At 46.6% G+C, this 10,000-nt stretch overlaps 3 non-coding genes across 3 annotated transcripts in view; all 3 read left to right on the top strand.

Moving 5' to 3' along the window:
* Window positions 1–4,883: 4,883 nt before the first annotated feature.
* On the top strand, window positions 4,884–6,823 carry LOC149408740 (small subunit ribosomal RNA). Its single transcript, XR_016305409.1, has one exon. It is a non-coding gene; the product is annotated as a small subunit ribosomal RNA (ribosomal RNA).
* A 331-nt stretch (window positions 6,824–7,154) lies between these two features.
* On the top strand, window positions 7,155–7,316 carry LOC149408741 (5.8S ribosomal RNA). Its single transcript, XR_016305424.1, has one exon. It is a non-coding gene; the product is annotated as a 5.8S ribosomal RNA (ribosomal RNA).
* A 413-nt stretch (window positions 7,317–7,729) lies between these two features.
* Window positions 7,730–10,000, top strand: part of LOC149408742 (large subunit ribosomal RNA) — a 4,064-nt gene continuing 1,793 nt past the window's right edge. The window contains exon 1 of the ribosomal RNA XR_016305417.1: window positions 7,730–10,000. This exon is cut by the window's right edge and continues 1,793 nt beyond it. This is a non-coding gene — a ribosomal RNA (large subunit ribosomal RNA).

A 10,000-nucleotide genomic window follows, 5' to 3' on the forward strand; every position in this document is an offset into this window, starting at 1 on the left:
CATGCCTAATATATATAAATCGATGGGTAAAGCCAAGGGTAACGTCCATAGAGCCGCGAGAATAAAAAAACCTTAAAAAAAATTTATGGACTCTTTCAATGCGTAAAGTGTATGTTAATTCATGTGGAGCGAGCCCAGATGATAACTGCAACAGAAGCGGTACATGATTACCAGAATGCTCATAAAGAATGTTTCATTACAGTTTCAGTTGTTGTTTCAGTTAAATTTAAAAGCAGTTTCCGAGTTGTTGCTCTGAAGGGGTACTGTCAGTACCTAAAACAGGGCAAGAAAGTGGTGGTTCTCCTCCAGAATGTTATTTTTTTTTTTTAACCGAATTTTCGAAAAAAAAAAGACGATGGAGACGTGTCCCGTATTCTGGTTAGGTTAGGGGTTAGTGACCGGATAAATCGTCAAAATTAAAATTCAACAAACCTTTAAACGGCGATGTGAGGTCATGAAAAGTGATGAAACAAAAACTAGGTTGAATAGGTTACGAGTATAAGTATTTAACCCAATTTTTGTTTCATCACTTTTAATGACTTCATATCACTTTTTCAATGTGTGTTCTGTTGTCATTGTGGTGATTTATCATGCAACCTGATTGCATTTATCAATTATCTTTTAATTTTAATTAATTTATTTATTTCATCGACACTCGTGGCGGTTTTCGATAAACTTAGTGTGGCTTTCTTCAGTCGCCCTATGTATTATGATTATATATAAAATTTATGATCAATATGGTTCCATGCTAACTCAACACGGTGACTGTTCAACACACTTTTAAAAAGTGATATAGAATCATTAAAAACGATGATTTGTTTAAACCTAACCTAACCTAACCTTACCTAACCTAACCTAACCTAACCTAACCCAACCTAACCTAACCTGACCTAACCTAACCTACTTAACCCAGTAAAAAAAAGTTTTTGTTTCATCACTTTCCATGACTTTACATAACTTTTTAAATATGTGATGAATTATCATTTTGATAATTTATCCGGTCGCCGATCAATATAATATAGAAACCCAACTTACGACTTGTAGTATGATATCGAAAAAAGAAATAAATTCACAAACCTTTCTTCTTTTTTTCGTCTTTTGATGAGTTCAAAACATTGTAGACGATAGATGGCGTAGCGGTTTCGGGGAAAATTAGGTTTTTTGTTATTATTCTTCTTATGCTGTGTACCTAAGTGTCATATTTATGTGTGAATAAAAATTATATATAATAATAGTAATTATTTATTTTTTGGAATAACTTTACTGAGTAAAACCTAATATTGTAATATTTAATTATCGAAGATAATATTAGCGAATTCTAAAAGAAAATCTGAAAGAGAAAAATCACCAAAATAATAAAAAAAAAAATCAGTCCTAGATGTGACCGTATCCTTTTCTGATTTTTCTGTTTCAGATTTTCGTTTAGAAATCGCTAATATTGTCTTCGATAATTAATAAATTAAAAAAATCATTTTCGTCAGGAGGTGAGGGAATGCAATTCAGAGCGGCGGGCGCGGGTAAAGCGCGGGAGTAACTGGGACGCACTTAACGGCCCTCGACGTGTTTTCAAAATTTTCTTATTTAAAAATAAAATATTTATTTTATTTAAATTTCAGAATCGAACTCATAACGTCATTCTTAGTGTAGAATAATAAATTTAGCCGCGGTTCGGTGCAGCGGGGCCGGCGATGAGTGGGATCTGATATCGAGTAGCGGCCGCGGGTGGACGGCGGGAGTAACTGCGACGCACCCGATGACGCCATTTGCCCCGGGCACGGTGTGATTTAAAAGAAAAAAAAAAAAAAACTTTTTTTTTGACGTATTTTATTTCAGAATCTAATTCGGAACGCCATTCTTAGTGTAGAATATTAAATTTAAAGGTTTCGGGAGCATTGGGACCGGAGCTGCCAAGATCTCATTTCGGATGATAGCCGCGGGTAAACGGCGGGAGTAAACGGGCCGCACTTAATGGCCCTCAATGTGAAATTGTAATTTATTTATTTTTATAGATTTTTATTTCGGAATCGAATTCGGAACGTCATTCTTGTAGCGTAGAATAAAAAATTTTAAATGTTACGGGAGCATTGGGACCGGAGCGGAGCTGAGAGGATCTCATTTCGGGTGGTAGCCGCGGGTAAACGGCGGGAGTAAACGGGCCGCACTTAATGGCCCTCAGTGTGAAAATGTTTATTTTTTAGTTTTCTTATCATGTATGTATGTATGTATGTATGTATGTACGTATGTACGTATGTATGTATGTATGTATGTATGTATGTATGTATGTATGTATGTATGTATGTATAATTTAACATTTCGATAGTGAGAAGACGTGAGCGACGAGGGTAAATTTATTTTTTCGAGACCGAGCGTGAGCAGTCGGGCAGACGGCCGGAGATGAGGCGACGCGGCTCGCGCTACTGCGGCCGGTTCCGCGAGAGGCCCGACCGCCCGGGCGTCCGTCTGAGCGCAGTCGAGGAGTCGGAGCGGGCGCATCGCGGTCTGTAATAGTCGGTGAATTTGTTTTATTCGAATCCCTTTTAAAATCGTTTTCTTACTATGCATGTATGTATGTATGTATGTATGTATGTATGTATGTATGTATGTATGTATGTATGTATGTATGTATGTATGTATGTACTTGTGTATAAATATACAAAAATCTCTTCACTTTATATGTTTTGTTATGATTTTTTTTTTCTCCTATTTACATATGTTTTAAAAGTAAAATTTTATTATTATTTTTTTACACTTCACAGACGAGTGTTTTTGGACTCTTGTAGAGGTAAAAATGTTAATTTTTAATTGAATATATTTTTAAAAAATGTACGTGTAAATATGAATTTATTTGATTTAATTTCAATGTCGTCTATTAAGTTTTTTTTTTTTAACTCAACAGAATAAATGATATAATATAACAATTCTAAAATGTTGCCTAGTCTTGTGGGTGCCGGGTGAATTTTCTTTATGTATCAGGTTAGGTTAGGTTAGGTTAGGTTAGGTTAGGTTAGGTTAGGTTAGGTTAGGTTAGGTTAGGTTAGGTTAGGTTAGGTTAGGTTAGGTTAGGTTAGGTTAGGTTAAGTTAGGTTAGGTTGGTTAGGTTAGGTTAGGTTAGGTTAGGTTAGGTTTAGGTTAGGTTAGGTTAGGTTAGGTTAGGTTAGGTTAGGTTAGGTTAGGTTAGGTTAGGTTAGGTTAGGTTAGGTTAGGTTAGGTTAGGTCAGGTCAGGTTAGGTGCGATTACAATTTTTGCAAATAGATAAATTGACAAAAAGTTGACAAAAATTTTTGCCAATAAAATTTATGCCAATATAATTTTATGCCAATAAAATTTTATGCCAATAAAATTTTCTGCCAATAAAATTTGATGCCAATAAAATTTTCTGCCAATATAATTTTATGCCAATAAAATTGTATGCCAATAAAATTTTTTTGCCAATAATTATTAGCAAAAAATTGATCTTTGTCAATGGAATTTAAATTTAAAAAAGTAAAATAAATACAAAACAATACAAGAACAACGCGTCAACTCAACAGAGATCAAATGGGAAAATAATTCACCGACTCCAGATATTTTCATATCGGAGGGTTCGGCTCGGTAGAACTCCTAACGGGGCCTATAAATAAATCCTACAGATCCCTCAACATAAACATTTAAAAAAATCTTTTGTTATCCTACATGTATTCAAAATGACCGACTTTTGCATCTTTATATATAAATTTTTTGATAGATCTAATACGCCTAAATTTTTAATAAGAGAGCTAGGTATAATGCCGGTAGCCGAAATAACGAATGGTAATATTTTTATAGCCTGAGAATGCCAAATTCTTTTTTTCTCATTTCCTAAATCTGTGTATTTTCTTATTTTTTCACTAACAGATTTTTGAATATTACAGGAATTCGGAATAGCGACATCGATGATATAAGTTATTTTTAAAAAATTTGTCATGTAAAACTATATCGGTTCTATTATGACTAATCGCTCGATCTGTTAGTTATATATTTAGTTAGTTATGTTAGTTATTTATTATTATTATTATTATATATATGTTAAGTTTTTATTTTTATTTGAAATATGTTCTTATTGTGTAAATTTGAAATAACTACGTACCTCTGTATTAAGTTTTTTTAAACTCACCGGGAACGGTCGGTCGGTATCACCGATTAAATGAAATAATTTAAAATTTCCAAAATGCGAATACGAAAGTAAATTTATTTACCGAGACCGAGCGCCTTGTGCCCGGTTTCGCGAGCCGCCCGAGGCCCGACGGCCCGGCCGCCTGCGCGCCTTCGAGGGGTCGGAGCGGGCGCACCGCGCTCGGCGCCGTCCCGAGCGAGAACGCGACCCGGCACAGCTTTGTGCCCGCCGAGTGTGGCGGGCTCTCGATGCACGGCGTTCGCAAACTGCGGCGGCCTATCGGTCGTGTCGGCGGTGTTATTTGCGAGAAACTACGTGACGCCCGCTTCTGCGCGGCGTTCGCGCTCATGTTTTGACTCTGGAGTTCCGCGCGAGCAGAATTTTCAAAAGCAAAGGCGGAGGATTTTATCCCCGTCTCACTGTTGCCTCGCCAAAGGCGTGCGCTTTCGGTGTACACGTTTTACGAATGGGAATTATAAATCGGACGATAGCGTCGTCGCGGGTGCGGTCTCTCTCTCTCGGGCGGGAGCCGTCCTACGCGCGCTTTCTTCGTTTGAAGCAAAAATTTTCCCGCGGAGCTTTCGTCTAGCGACGGTCGCCGAGCGGGAGAATATAGCGGTACGCATAATGAGCGTGACTCGTGCGGGTGACTCCGTCGCGTGTTCTTTAACGCCGTGTTGTCCGCGCCCTCTACGCGAGGGCGGGCCTCTGTCGTTCGGAGGATTAAAAACCCTCCGACGGTGGTGCAGCTCCCTGGTTGATCCTGCCAGTAATCATATGCTTGTCTCAAAGACTAAGCCATGCAAGTCTCAGTAAAAGCCGAATTAAGGTGAAACCGCGAATGGCTCAATATATCAGTTTTGGTTCCTTAGATCGTACACGGTTACTTGGATAACTGTGGCAATTCTAGAGCTAATACATGCAAACGAGGTTCTGACCGGTAACGGGAGGAATGCTTTTATTAGATCAAAAACCAATCGGCGGCGGGGTTCGCGCCCCGTCCGTCGCCATTCGAGATGACTCTAGATAACTTTGAGCTGATCGCACGGTCTAGCACCGGCGACGCATCTTTCAAATGTCTGCCTTATCAACTGTCGATGGTAGTTTATGCGACTACCATGGTTGTCACGGGTAACGGGGAATCAGGGTTCGATTCCGGAGAGGGAGCCTGAGAAACGGCTACCACATCCACGGAAGGCAGCAGGCGCGCAAATTACCCACTCCCGGCACGGGGAGGTAGTGACGAAAAATAACGATACGGGACTCGTCCGAGGCCTCGTGATCGGAATGATTACACTTTAAATCCTTTAATGAGGATCCATTGGAGGGCAAGTCTGGTGCCAGCAGCCGCGGTAATTCCAGCTCCAATAGCATATACTAAAGTTGTTGCGGTTAAAAAGCTCGTAGTTGAAATTGTGTCCTGCGGTGTCGGTCTACCGAATGCGGTACGACAGGCACGTCTGCGGGGCTTCTCGCCGGTGCGTCCACCGCCGGCGTGTGTCGGTCGGCCTCACGGTCGGCCGCGCACCGAGGCGGGCCGTCGCGGCTGTTTACTTTGAACAAATTAGAGTGCTCAAAGCGGGCTAACACTTGCCTGAATATTGTACGCATGGAATAATAGAATAGGACCTCGGTTCTGTTTTGTTGGCTTTCTGATACCAGAGGTAATGATTAATAGGGACGACTGGGGGCATTCGTATTGAGACGTTAGAGGTGAAATTCTTGGATCGTCGCAAGACGGACTAAAGCGAAAGCATTTGCCAAAGGTGTTTTCATTAATCAAGAACGAAAGTTAGAGGTTCGAAGGCGATTAGATACCGCTGTAGTTCTAACCATAAATGATGCCAGCCAGCGATCCGCCGAAGTTTCATAATTTTAACCCGGTGGGCAGCTCCCGGGAAACCAAAGCTTTCGGGCTCCGGGGGGAGTATGGTTGCAAAGCTGAAACTTAAAGGAATTGACGGAAGGGCACCACCAGGAGTGGAGCCTGCGGCTTAATTCGACTCAACACGGGAAAACTCACCAGGCCCGGACACTGGAAGGATTGACGGATTAACAGCTCTTTCTCGATTCGGTGGGTGGTGGTGCATGGCCGCTCTTAGTTGGTGGAGCGATTTGTCAGGTTAATTCCGGTAACGAACGTAACTCTAGCCTATTAAATAGACGTGCAACCGGTATCACGAGGGTCCGTGTGCGCGCGGCTTCGGCGTTCGCGCGTCGGGGTCGTGCGTTTCGCGGTCTTCACTACCGGCGTACAATGAAAATCTTCTTAGAGGGACCGGCGGTATATATAGCCGCACGAGATTGAGCAATAGCAGGTCTGTGATGCCCTTAGATGTCCTGGGCCGCACGCGCGCTACACTGAAGGGATCAGCGTGTCCTCCTTGGCCTAACGGCCCGGGTAACCCGATGAAACCCCTTCGTGATAGGGATTGGGGTTTGCAATTCTCCCCCATGAACGAGGAATTCCTAGTAAAAGCGAGTCACCAGCTCGCGTTGATTGCGTCCCTGCCCTTTGTACACACCGCCCGTCGCTACTACCGATGGATGATTTGGTGAGGTCTTCGGACTGGTGCGCGGAAGCTCTCACGGGCATCCGACGCGTCGGAAAGTTTGACCGAATTTGATCATTTAGAGGAAGTAAAAGTCGTAACAAGGTTTCCGTAGGTGAACCTGCGGAAGGATCATTTCCTGTGTTTAATGTTTGTGCTTTCCATGATATGAAATATTATTATGAAACAAAACATATATTATACATATAAACCATAATCGAACGAATGCTAAATTACTGCGTCGGAGATCGCCCTAGGGCGCCGATGCGAACCGAGAACCGCCGGCGTCGAGCGGAGGAGGGCTCCGTCCTCTATCCGCTCGTCCGGTGAAATTTTACCCGTCGCCGTGAAGGCGGCGGTACAAAATTAATCTTTTTGTCGAATGGAATTATAAACATTTCGAAAACGCAAACCAAATTGTAAAAACCGAAAACTAAAACGTATCTATTTATGTTTGTTTTATCATTATTACCCTGAACGGCGGATCACTCGGCTCGTGGGTCGATGAAGAACGCAGCTAAATGCGCGTCAGAGTGTGAACTGCAGGACACATGAGCATCGACATTTCGAACGCACATTGCGGTCCGAGCAAGACGTAGTTTGTCGACGGACCACTCCTGTTTGAGGGTCGCGCACACAATGCGACCAGACTGTTCTCTCGCCCCCGTCCTCGGACGTGTGGGCGCGCAGAGCGAGCGTTGCCGGCGTCGCCGGGGCCCGCGCGCGTCGTCTCCTCGGAGACGCGCGCCGGGACCTCGGCGTCCGGTTAAATTTGACGAAGTGCTCTCTCGATGCGCGCGATTTCCGCTTGCGTTATACCAAACGCGGAGGAACGCGTGCGAGCCTTGAGCTAGCGACGACGCTGAAAACTGGGCAGTCTACCGCGCGAGCGGTCGGCTGTCCGGGGCGATCTTCGCGCTCTCGGCCGCGCGCACCTCCGCGGACGCTCGTCGGTTTCGCGCCCGCTTGACAGAGTCTGCACGGGCGAGAATACGCGCACACTGTTGCTTTGCGTACTTCTCGAATTTATAAAATTTTTGTTGTCGACCTCAAATCAGGAGAGATCACCCGCCGAACTTAAGCATATCAGTAAGCGGAGGAAAAGAAACTAACGAGGATTCCCCGAGTAGCGGCGAGCGAAACGGGAAGAGCCCAGCGCTGAATCCTGCGGCCCCGGCGGGCCGCCGGGAAATGTAGCGTTCGGGAGGAGAGTTATACATACACGCGCGGTCATTAGTCACGGCTGCCTGTCCAAGTTCATCTTGAACGGGGCCCGCTTACCCGCAGAGGGTGCCAGGCCCGTGGTGACGGTAGCCGGCCGCGACGGTCTCTCTCCCTAGAGTCGGGTTGCTTGAGAGTGCAGCCCTAAGTGGGTGGTAAACTCCATCTAAGGCTAAATACTACCACGAGACCGATAGCGAACAAGTACCGTGAGGGAAAGTTGAAAAGAACTTTGAAGAGAGAGTTAAAGAGTACGTGAAACCGTTCAGGGGTAAACCTGTGGAACTCAAACGAGCGAACGGGGAGATTCATCGTGTCTTCCGTCGGGGCTCGCGCCTCGCGCAAACCTTCGCCTTCGGCTTTCGGGTCGGGGCGGTGGGTGCGCGGGTGCGCCGTCAGGCTCCCGGAGCGCGTGCACTTCTCCCTTAGTATAACACCGCGACCCGTCGCGCCGCGGTCGAATGCGCCGTGCGGTTGACCCGTCTCGCTCTGCGAGGCGGAGCCGCGGTGTCCACGGCCGCGGCGTACATTACGCAGCGACGGTAGAGAACGAGGATCGCGTCCGCCCCTCGCGGGCGTCCGTCGCGCTGCAGCGGCGTCCTTCGCGTGGCCCCCGGCGTCTAGTGCGTCGCGGGTGTCGCGCGTCGGGTGTCCGTCGTTAGCGGCGCGCTCTCGGACGGGACGCGTCCCGGTCGGCGGTGGTTTTGTTTTGGGCACTCACAGGACCCGTCTTGAAACACGGACCAAGGAGTCTAGCATGTGCGCGAGTCATTGGGAACACTGATAAACCCAGAGGCGAAATGAAAGTGAAAGGCCGGCCTCGAGCCGGTCGCAGGGAAGATGCGCGGGCGTCGTCAGACGCCCCGCCGCATTCCCGAGGCGTTTCGAGAAAGCCCCCGTGCGATTATCGAGACGCACTGAGAGCGTACACGCTGGGACCCGAAAGATGGTGAACTATGCCTGGTCAGGTCGAAGTCAGGGGAAACCCTGATGGAGGACCGAAGCGATTCTGACGTGCAAATCGATCGTCCGAACTGGGTATAGGGGCGAAAGACTAATCGAACTATCTAATAGCTGGTTCCATCCGAAGTTTCCCTCAGGATAGCTGGCGCTCGAGAAACATGACGGTTTTCGGACCGCCATTCGCACAGTCTCATCCGGTAAAGCGAATGATTAGAGGCATTGGGGCCGAAATGGCCTCAACCTATTCTCAAACTTTAAATGGGTGAGATCTCCTTCTTGCTCGAAGATGAAGTAGGAGCTCGGATGGGAGTGCCAAGTGGGCCAATTTTGGTAAGCAGAACTGGCGCTGTGGGATGAACCAAACGTCGAGTTAAGGCGCCCAATGAACGCTCATCGGATACCATAAAAGGCGTTGGTCGCTCAGGACAGCAGGACGGTGGCCATGGAAGTCGGAATCCGCTAAGGAGTGTGTAACAACTCACCTGCCGAAGCAACCAGCCCTGAAAATGGATGGCGCTGTAGCGTTCAGCCTATACTCGACCGTTGCAGGCAAGCGGGGCGTTCGTGCGGCTCCGGCCGTGCGATCGTTTTGAAGCCGCAACGAGTAGGATGGCCGCGGCGGTGTGCGCAGAAGGGTCTGGGCGTGAGCCCGCCTGGAGCCTCCGTCGGCGCAGATCTTGGTGGTAGTAGCAAATACTCAAGCGAGGTCCTTGAGGGCTGATGTGGAGAAGGGTTTCGCGTTAACAGCCGTTGCACGCGAGTTAGTCGATCCTAAGCCCTAGGAGAAATCCGATGTTGATGATGGTGTAAAGTTATACGATTTTACTAAAGATTGTTTTCTTAAAAGTACACCCGTCGGGCGAAAGGGAATCCGGTTGCAGTTCCGGAACCCGGCTGCGGAACCGTCTTAAAAATCGTTCCCTCGCAAGAGAGTTCGTCGGGGTAACCCAAAGTGGCCTGAAGACGCCGACGGGAGATCCGGAGAGAGTTATCTTTTCTGCCTGAGCGTTCGAGCGCCCTGGAATCCCATAGCGGGGAGATAGGGCTCGGGACGCGAAGAGCATCGCCGATGCGGCGGTGTCCGGATCGGCCCCTCGGACCTTGAAAATTCAGGTGAGGGATACGCGGAGA

This window comes from Hesperophylax consimilis, unplaced genomic scaffold (assembly GCF_061612785.1).
Source record: "Hesperophylax consimilis isolate HC1 unplaced genomic scaffold, BYU_Hcon_1.0 scaffold_103, whole genome shotgun sequence".
Lineage (NCBI taxonomy): Eukaryota > Metazoa > Arthropoda > Insecta > Trichoptera > Limnephilidae > Hesperophylax > Hesperophylax consimilis.